The sequence below is a fragment of the Trachypithecus francoisi genome, unplaced genomic scaffold (assembly GCF_009764315.1).
Source record: "Trachypithecus francoisi isolate TF-2019V2 unplaced genomic scaffold, Tfra_2.0 Lachesis_group6, whole genome shotgun sequence".
Classification (NCBI taxonomy): Eukaryota; Metazoa; Chordata; class Mammalia; order Primates; family Cercopithecidae; genus Trachypithecus; species Trachypithecus francoisi.
Genome location: NW_022681471.1, coordinates 54,177,043 through 54,185,177, shown reverse-complemented (window position 1 = coordinate 54,185,177; position 8,135 = coordinate 54,177,043). Strand labels below are relative to the sequence as shown.

Below are 8,135 nucleotides of genomic sequence, written 5' to 3'. Positions count from 1 at the left end.
TTAAAAATGGGTAAATAATTTGAATAGATATTTTTCCAAAGAATCAGGCGCATTGAGGCTTAGTCTCAGCTTGATTTGTGTTGCCTTTTATGTACAGGCCAGTTTCATAAAAGGGATGACACCTGTGTATATTTTACTCCCAGGGCTGTTGCAAAGACAGTTAAGTCAGGAAATGGTTAAACTTTTGGCCTAAAGGTGCAAGTCAAATCCAAATAAGACAGTAACACAAACTCACCTGTTCAATATCTAATATCCATGAAAGGGAGGACCCAAGAAAATATTTGATAAATACACTTTGTCACTTCTTCCTAAGGTTACCTGCTGTAATTTTTAAAAGGGAAGGAGCTACCATATAGCATTTTGTTACACATAGTACCTCTAGAATGGGGCATCCTGGGCTTGAATACCTGCCTCAATACTTACTAACAGTGTGGAATTTTATAGTTGTTCATCCTTTCCAAGCCTCATTTCCTGCTCTAAAAATGGACACACACACAAAAAATACTTCATTAAAAATGTTTTGAGGATTAAATGTTTTGATTATTTGAACATTGGTGAATAGCATATTATAAACACTAAACATATGACTAATTATGTTATTATAATGGTATATTTAGTCAGAGTTCTCCAGAGAAGCAGATCCATTAGGATATCTATAGAAAGAGATTTATTATAAAAATTGACATGTGATTATGGAGGCTGACAAGTCCGAAGGTCTGTGGGGTGAGTCACCAAACTGGTGACCCAGGAGAGCAGATAGTTTAGTTCTAATCTGAGTCCAGAGGCCTGAGAACCAGGAGAGGTGATGGTGTAGTCCTAGTCTGAAGGCCAGCAGGCTCTAGACCCAGGGAGAGCCAGTGTTTCAGTTCAAATCTGAAGGCAGGAAAAAAGCTGATTCCCTAGTTTGAAGGCTGTCAGGCAGAAAAAATTCTTACTTGGGGAAGGATCAGACTTTTGTTCTATTCAGGCCTTCAACTGATTGGATGAAGCACATCTGCATTGCAAAAAGCAATCTACTTTACTCAGTCTACCAATTAAAATATCAATCTCATTATAAAACATCCTCATAGAAACACTCAGAATAATGTTTGACCAAGTATCTGGCACTCCATGGCTCACTCAAGTTGGCATGCAAAATTATCCATTACAAACAGATATTAGTAAATTATTATACTATACATATATGATGCTACCATAATGTATTAAACCTGCAAAATGCATTCAAATGTTATGTTTCTACATAATATTAAACAACTGATTTGACTGAGGATTTTGTAAGAGTTTAGTAATATTTGGCTTTTTCAACGAAGTGCCCAGTTATTTGACAAATTAATTGTCCAATCCTTTCTAAATAGTAAGTTGTGGCTATGGTTAAATTGAGTGGAATTTTTATAACCTAGTAATTTTTTAGAAGGGCCAAGCTCCCAAACAGAGAAGGTCCTCACTCTACCGTACTAGGTTTGAAAGCCTATGAACAATCTTTCACAACATTACTCCTCAGATTGGCTCAAAGAGCACTGCTGAACATATCTGACAAACAGAGATATAAACTGATACCAATATGAAAATTTATTTTTATTTTTCATCAGCTCAAATCAATGATTTAGAGTGAGAATTAAATTCATTAAAGAGAAAATATAATTTATAGAATGAAAAGTAGAATTTTCACAGAGGTAGTGAGAGTGGCAAGAAATGCATGACATAAAAACCACAAGGAAATTTTGTAAGCTTTAATTGAAATTAATATTGCTCAGCATACCAAAGCTGCATTTAAGTCATTTTGTTTTAATTGACCACATTGTGCTTTCTTACAAATTTTTCAACAAGTAGTCGTGAGAATTTAAATATTGTACAGAAGGTTGATTATAGTATGATGCTTAAAACATGGTATTGAAGGAACATTTTTAAATCAATGTATATTGAACAATACCAAGAAAAATTATATACCCTTAAATCTAGAAAGTTGTCCTATACATGACAGAACACAATCTATTGCTTTTCCCTTGCCCTCGGTTCATTTGTTTGATATATGAGCATTTAGTTGAAAATAAAGGGTTAAGAAAATACCTAGAGAATGCTTTGCGCCTCTGTTCCTGATAGATTCTAAAATTGAACATTTTTGAAAAAAAAACTTTCCTTTTTAGTTATTCTAGGCTTTTACAAAGAGATAACACTTGGGAAGATATGTGTATAGATAACATTTTAAAACAAATAGCAAAATCCAGAGGTCTTAACAAAGTATACAATCTAAACAAATGAACAAATAATGTCTATGAGGTCTATGTAACAGGCACTTTAGCAATATTATCTCTAATTGTCACATTCACAAGATAGGTATCAGCTATCCCTCTCCCAAAACCTAGCCCTCCACCACACACTCAGCCTTCTCCACTACAAATGAGAAATATGAAACTCTGAGCTATTAAGTAAGATGTTAAGGCTGAGGGCCATAAAGTAGAGTGGATTTGAAACCAGTGTCACACAGCACCAAAGCTCATTATGCCATCCTAACTCTAAAGAAATATTCAAGTCCCAGGACCACAAGCATACATAGTATTTCCTTTCCAAAACAGTGCGGCAATTTTCTCTTTGGAAAACAAAAGTTTTATTGATGTTTTTCTAATTGTAAGTATTATACTTGTTTATTTTAGAACATTTCTAACATATACAGGCAAAATAGAAAATAGAATAATTAGTAATTGCATCAGCAATATTACAGTACATGCCATGGATGCTGTGATGTGCCACCCAATCTCCCCTTCAGGGAATTATCCTTCAAACTATTAGAAAGGTTGTGACTGCCAGCTTTCCACTTTCAGCCTTCTTTGGAAATTTCATTGGCTGAGGAGAGACACCTCGCCTAAAGTCACAGCCCCTTCCAAGGGGGCAGTCTGCATATAATGACTAATTTCTGTGTCGTTACAACGACTCCCCAATTGCCCCATGTTTTCCCTTTCCCTCTTTTCTCCACTTTTCCCCTTTCCTCAATTCTGGAACTCTTCCTCAATTTAGAAAAAGCCATGCCTGTGTAATCAGATGACTACTTGCTGTGGCCAAAGCCACAGTAAAACTTCTCCCTCTGCCCAATCACATTTTGTTCCTTTCCCCCATACAGGAATTGAACCTGAGAGTATTCCCTAGTAAATATCCTTCTTACTGATATCCATTTCTGAGTCTGCTTTCTAGGAAACCCTACCTACAGCAGCATATATCCGTCCAGGCTTAGAGTATGTGTGGGCAAATTACAAGACAATAGTGTACCTACTGTATTGTAACCAGCTTTTATTTTCACTTAACATAGCACAATAAACATATTTCCGCAGTTTAAACATTCTCATAAAACATTATTTAGAGTGATTGTATTGTATTCCATTGTATATGCCATAATTTAAAAACAATCTCCAATATTGACATGTTTCCAATTTTTTGGTTCTAAATAGGGTATTTACATAGTCTCAAAGTATATCACCACAAGATACTTGTTAACTACTTTACAGTAGAGAAATCTTGCAAACACCACTGCAACAAAATGATGCCAGTGAACATTGCCAGTAATGGGATCAATCAATTTCACGTGCCCTATTGATATGATGCACTAATAATTCAGAATTGCTTCTGTGGTGATCCTGCCAAAAGTGATTAAGCTAAAACTAATCATAAGAAACAAAAAACACTTCATTGAACTCGCCTGCAGCTCCGTGGGCTCCTGTGACTTTTGTCGTTTTCGGAGCCAGGCCTACACACCAGCAACCATGTCCAAGGGACCTGCAGTTGGTATTGATCTTGGCACCACCTACTCTTGTGTGGGTGTTTTCCAGCACGGAAAAGTAGAGCTAATTGCCAATGATCGGGGAAACCGAACCACTCCAAGCTATGTTGCCTTTACAGACACTGAACGGTTGATCGGTGACACCGCAAAGAATCAAGTTGCAATGAACCCCACCAACACAGTTTTTGATGCCAAACGTCTGATTGGACGCAGATTTGATGATGCTATTGTCCAGTCTGATATGAAGCATTGGCCCTTCATGTGGTGAATGATGCTGGCAGGCCCAAGGTCCAAGTAGAATATAAGGGAGAGACCAAAAGCTTCTATCCAGAGGAGGTATCCTCTATGGTTCTGACAAAGATGAAGGAAATTGCAGAAGCCTATCTTGGGAAGACTGTTACCAATGCTGTGGTGACAGTTCCAGCTTACTTCAATGACTCCCAGCGTCAAGCTACTAAAGATGCAGGCACCATTGCAGGTCTCAATGTGCTTCGAATCATCAATGAACCAACTGCTGCTGCTATTGCATATGGCTTAGACAAAAAGGTTGGAGCAGAAAGAAACGTGCTGATCTTTGATCTTGGTGGTGGCACTTTTGATGTGTCCATCCTGACTATTGAAGATGGAATCTTTGAGGTGAAGTCCACAGCTGGAGACACCCACTTGGGTGGAGAAGATTTTGACAACCGAATGGTCAACTATTTTATTGCAGAGTTCAAGCGCAAGCATACGAAGGACATCAGCGAGAACGAGAGAGCTGTAAGACACCTCCGTACTGCTTGTGAAAGTGCTAAGCGTACGCTCTCTTCCAGCACCCAGGCCAGTATTGAGATCGATTCTCTCTATGAAGGAATCGACTTCTATACCTCCATTACCCGTGCCCGATTTGAAGAATTGAACGCTGACCTGTTTCGTGGCACCCTGGACCCAGTAGAGAAAGCCCTTCGAGAGGCCAAACTAGACAAGTCACAGATTCATGATATTGTCCTGGTTAGTGGTTCTACTCGTATCCCCAAGATTCAGAAGCTTCTCCAAGATTTCTTCAACGGAAAAGAACTGAATAAGAGCATCAACCCTGATGAAGCTGTTGCTTATGGTGCAGCTGTCCAGGCAGCCATCCTGTCTGGAGACAAGTCTGAAAATGTTCAAGATTTGTTGCTCTTGGATGTCACTCCTCTTTCCCTTGGTATTGAAACTGCTGGAGGAGTAATGACCGTCCTTATTAAGCGTAATACCACCATTCCTACCAAGCAGACACAGACCTTCACTACCTATTCTGACAACCAGCCTGGTGTGCTTATTCAGGTTTATGAAGGTGAGCGTGCCATGACAAAGGATAACAACCTGCTTGGCAAGTTTGAACTCACGGGCATACCTCCTGCACCCCGAGGTGTTCCTCAGATTGAAGTCACTTTTGACATTGATGCCAATGGTATCCTCAATGTGTCTGCTGTGCACAGAGTACAGGAAAAGACAGTAAGATTACTATCACTAATGACAAGGGCCGTTTGAGTAAGGAAGACATTGAACGTGGTCCAGGAAGCTGAGAAGTACAAAGCTGAAGATGAGAAGCAGAGGGACAAGGTATCATCCAAGAATTCACTTGAGTCCTATGCATTCAACATGAAAGCAACGTCGAAGACAAGAAACTTCAAGGCAAGATTAACGATGAGGACAAACAGAAGATTCTGGACAAGTGTAATGAAATTATCAACTGCCTTGATAAGAATCAGACTGCCGAGAAGGAAGAGTTCGAACACCAGCAGAAAGAGCTGGAGAAAGTTTGCAACCCCATCATCACCAAGCTGTACCAGAGTGCAGGAGGCATGCCAGGAGGAATGCCTGGGGGATTCCCTGGTGCGGAGCTCCTCCCTCTGGTGGTGCTTCCTCAGAGCCCACTATTGAAGAGGTTGATTAGCCAACCCAAGTATGGGTGTAGCATTGTTCCACACATTTAAAACATTTGAAGGACCTAAATTTGTAGCAAATTCTGTGGCAGTTTTAAAAAGTTAAGCTGCTATAGTAAGTTACTGGGCATTCTCAATACTTGAATATGGAACATGCACATGGGAAGGAAATAACATTGCACTTTATAAACACTGTATTGTAAGTGGAAAATGCAATGTGTTAAATAAAACTATTTAAAATTCGCACCATAAAGAAAAAAAAAAAGAGAGGAACAGCTCCAGTCTCCAACTCCCAGCGCGAGCGACACAGAAGACCAGTGATTTCTGCATTGTCAACTGAGGTACTGGGGTCATCTCACTAGGGAGTGCCGGACAATCGGTGCTGGTCAGCTGCTGCAGCCTGACCAGCGAGAGCTGAAGCAGGGCGAGGCATCGCCTCACCTGGAAGCGCAAGGGGGAAGGAAATCCCTTTTCCTAGCCAGGGGAACTGAGACATACAACACCTGGAAAATCGGGGAACTCCCACCCCAATACTGCGCTTTAAGGAAACAGGCACACCAGGAGAATATATCCAACACCTGGCCGGGAGGGTCCCACGCCCACGGAGCCTCCCTCATTGCTAACACAGCAGTCTGCGGCGATCTATCCGCAAGGTAGCAGGGAGGCTGGGGGAGGGGCGACCGCCATTGCTGAGGCTTAAGTAGGTAAAAAAAAGCCGCTGGGAAGCACGAACTGGGTGGAGCTCACAGCAGCTCAAGGAAGCCTGCCTGTCTCTGTAGACTCCACCTCTGGGGACAGGGCACAGCTGAAGACCAACATGGGAAGCAGCGGGGGCCTGCGCAGACGTGAACGACTCTGACTGACAGCTTTGGGGAGAGCCGTGGATCTCCCAACGCGGAGGTTGAGATCTGAGAACGGACACACTGCCTGCTCAAGTGGGTCCCTGACCCCTGAGTAGCCTAGCTGGGAGACATCCACGACTAAGGGCAGTCTGACACCCCACACCTCACAGGGTGGAGTACACCCCTGAGAGGAAGCTTCCAAAGGAAGAATCAGACAGGTACACTCGCTGTTCAGCAATATTCTATCTTCTGCAACCTCTGCTGCTGATACCCAGGCAAACAGGGTCGGGAGTGGACCTCAAGCAATCTCCAACAGACCTATAGCTGAGGGTCCTGACTGTCAGAAGGAAAACTATCAAACAGGAAGGACACCTATACCAAAACCCCATCAGTACGTCACCATCATCAAAGACCAGAGACAGATAATACCACAAAGATGGGGAAAAAGCAGGGCAGAAAAGCTGGAAATTCAAAAAATAAGAGCACATTCCCCCTGCAAAGGAGCGCAGCCCATCACCAGCAACGGATCAAAGCTGGTCAGAGAATGACTTTGACGAGATGAGAAGAAGGCTTCAGTCCATCAAACTTCTCAGAGCTAAAGGAGGAATTACGTACCCAGCGCAAAGAAACGAAAAATCTTGAAAAAAGAGTGGCAGAATTGACAGCTAGACTAATTAATGAAGAGAGGGTCATAAACGAAATGACAGAGATGAAAACCATGACACGAGAAATACCTGAGAAACGCACAAGCTTCAGTAACCGACTCGATCAACTGGAAGAAAGAGTATCAGCGATTGAGGATCAAATGAATGAAATGAAGCGAGAAGACAAACCAAAGAAAAAAAAAAGAAGAAAAAGAATGAACAAAGCCTGCAAGAAGTATGGGATTATGTAAAAAGACCAAATCTACGTCTGATTGGGGTGCCTGAAAGTGAGGGGGAAAATGGAACCAAGTTGGAAAACACTCTTCAGGATATCATCCAGGAGAACTTCCCCAACCTAGTAGGGCAGGCCAACATTCAAATTCAGGAAATACAGAGAACGCCACAAAGATACTCCTCCAGAAGAGCAACTCCAAGACACATAATTGCCAGATTCACCAAAGTTGAAATGAAGGAAAAAATCTTAAGGGCAGCCAGAGAGAAAGGTCGGGTTACCCACAAAGGGAAGCCCATCAGACTAACAGCAGATCTCTCGGCAGAAACTCTACAAGCCAGAAGAGAGTGGGGGCCAATATTCAACGTTCTTAAAGAAAAGAATTTTCAACCCAGAATTTCATATCCAGCCAAACTAAGTTTCATCAGTGAAGGAGAAATAAAATCCTTTACAGATAAGAAAATGCTTAGAGATTTTGTCACCACCAGGCCTGCCTTACAAGAGACCCTGAAGGAAGCCCTAAACATGGAAAGGAACAACCGGTACCAGCCATTGCAAAAACATGCCAAAATGTAAAGACCATCGAGGCTAGGAAGAAACTGCATCAACTAACGAGCAAAATAACCAGTTAATATCATAATGGACAGGATCAAGTTCACACATAACAATATTAACCTTAAATGTAAATGGACTAAATGCTCCAATTAAAAGACACAGACTGGCAAACTGGATAAAGAGTCA

General features: G+C 41.5%; 1 pseudogene across 1 annotated transcript; it reads left to right on the top strand.

Annotated features, from left to right (window-relative positions):
• Positions 1–3,680: 3,680 nt before the first annotated feature.
• LOC117077464 lies at positions 3,681–5,917 on the top strand (annotated as a pseudogene). The gene has a single exon (XR_004434774.1). The product of XR_004434774.1 is annotated as a heat shock cognate 71 kDa protein-like (transcript).
• The last annotated feature ends 2,218 nt before the right edge of the window (positions 5,918–8,135 follow it).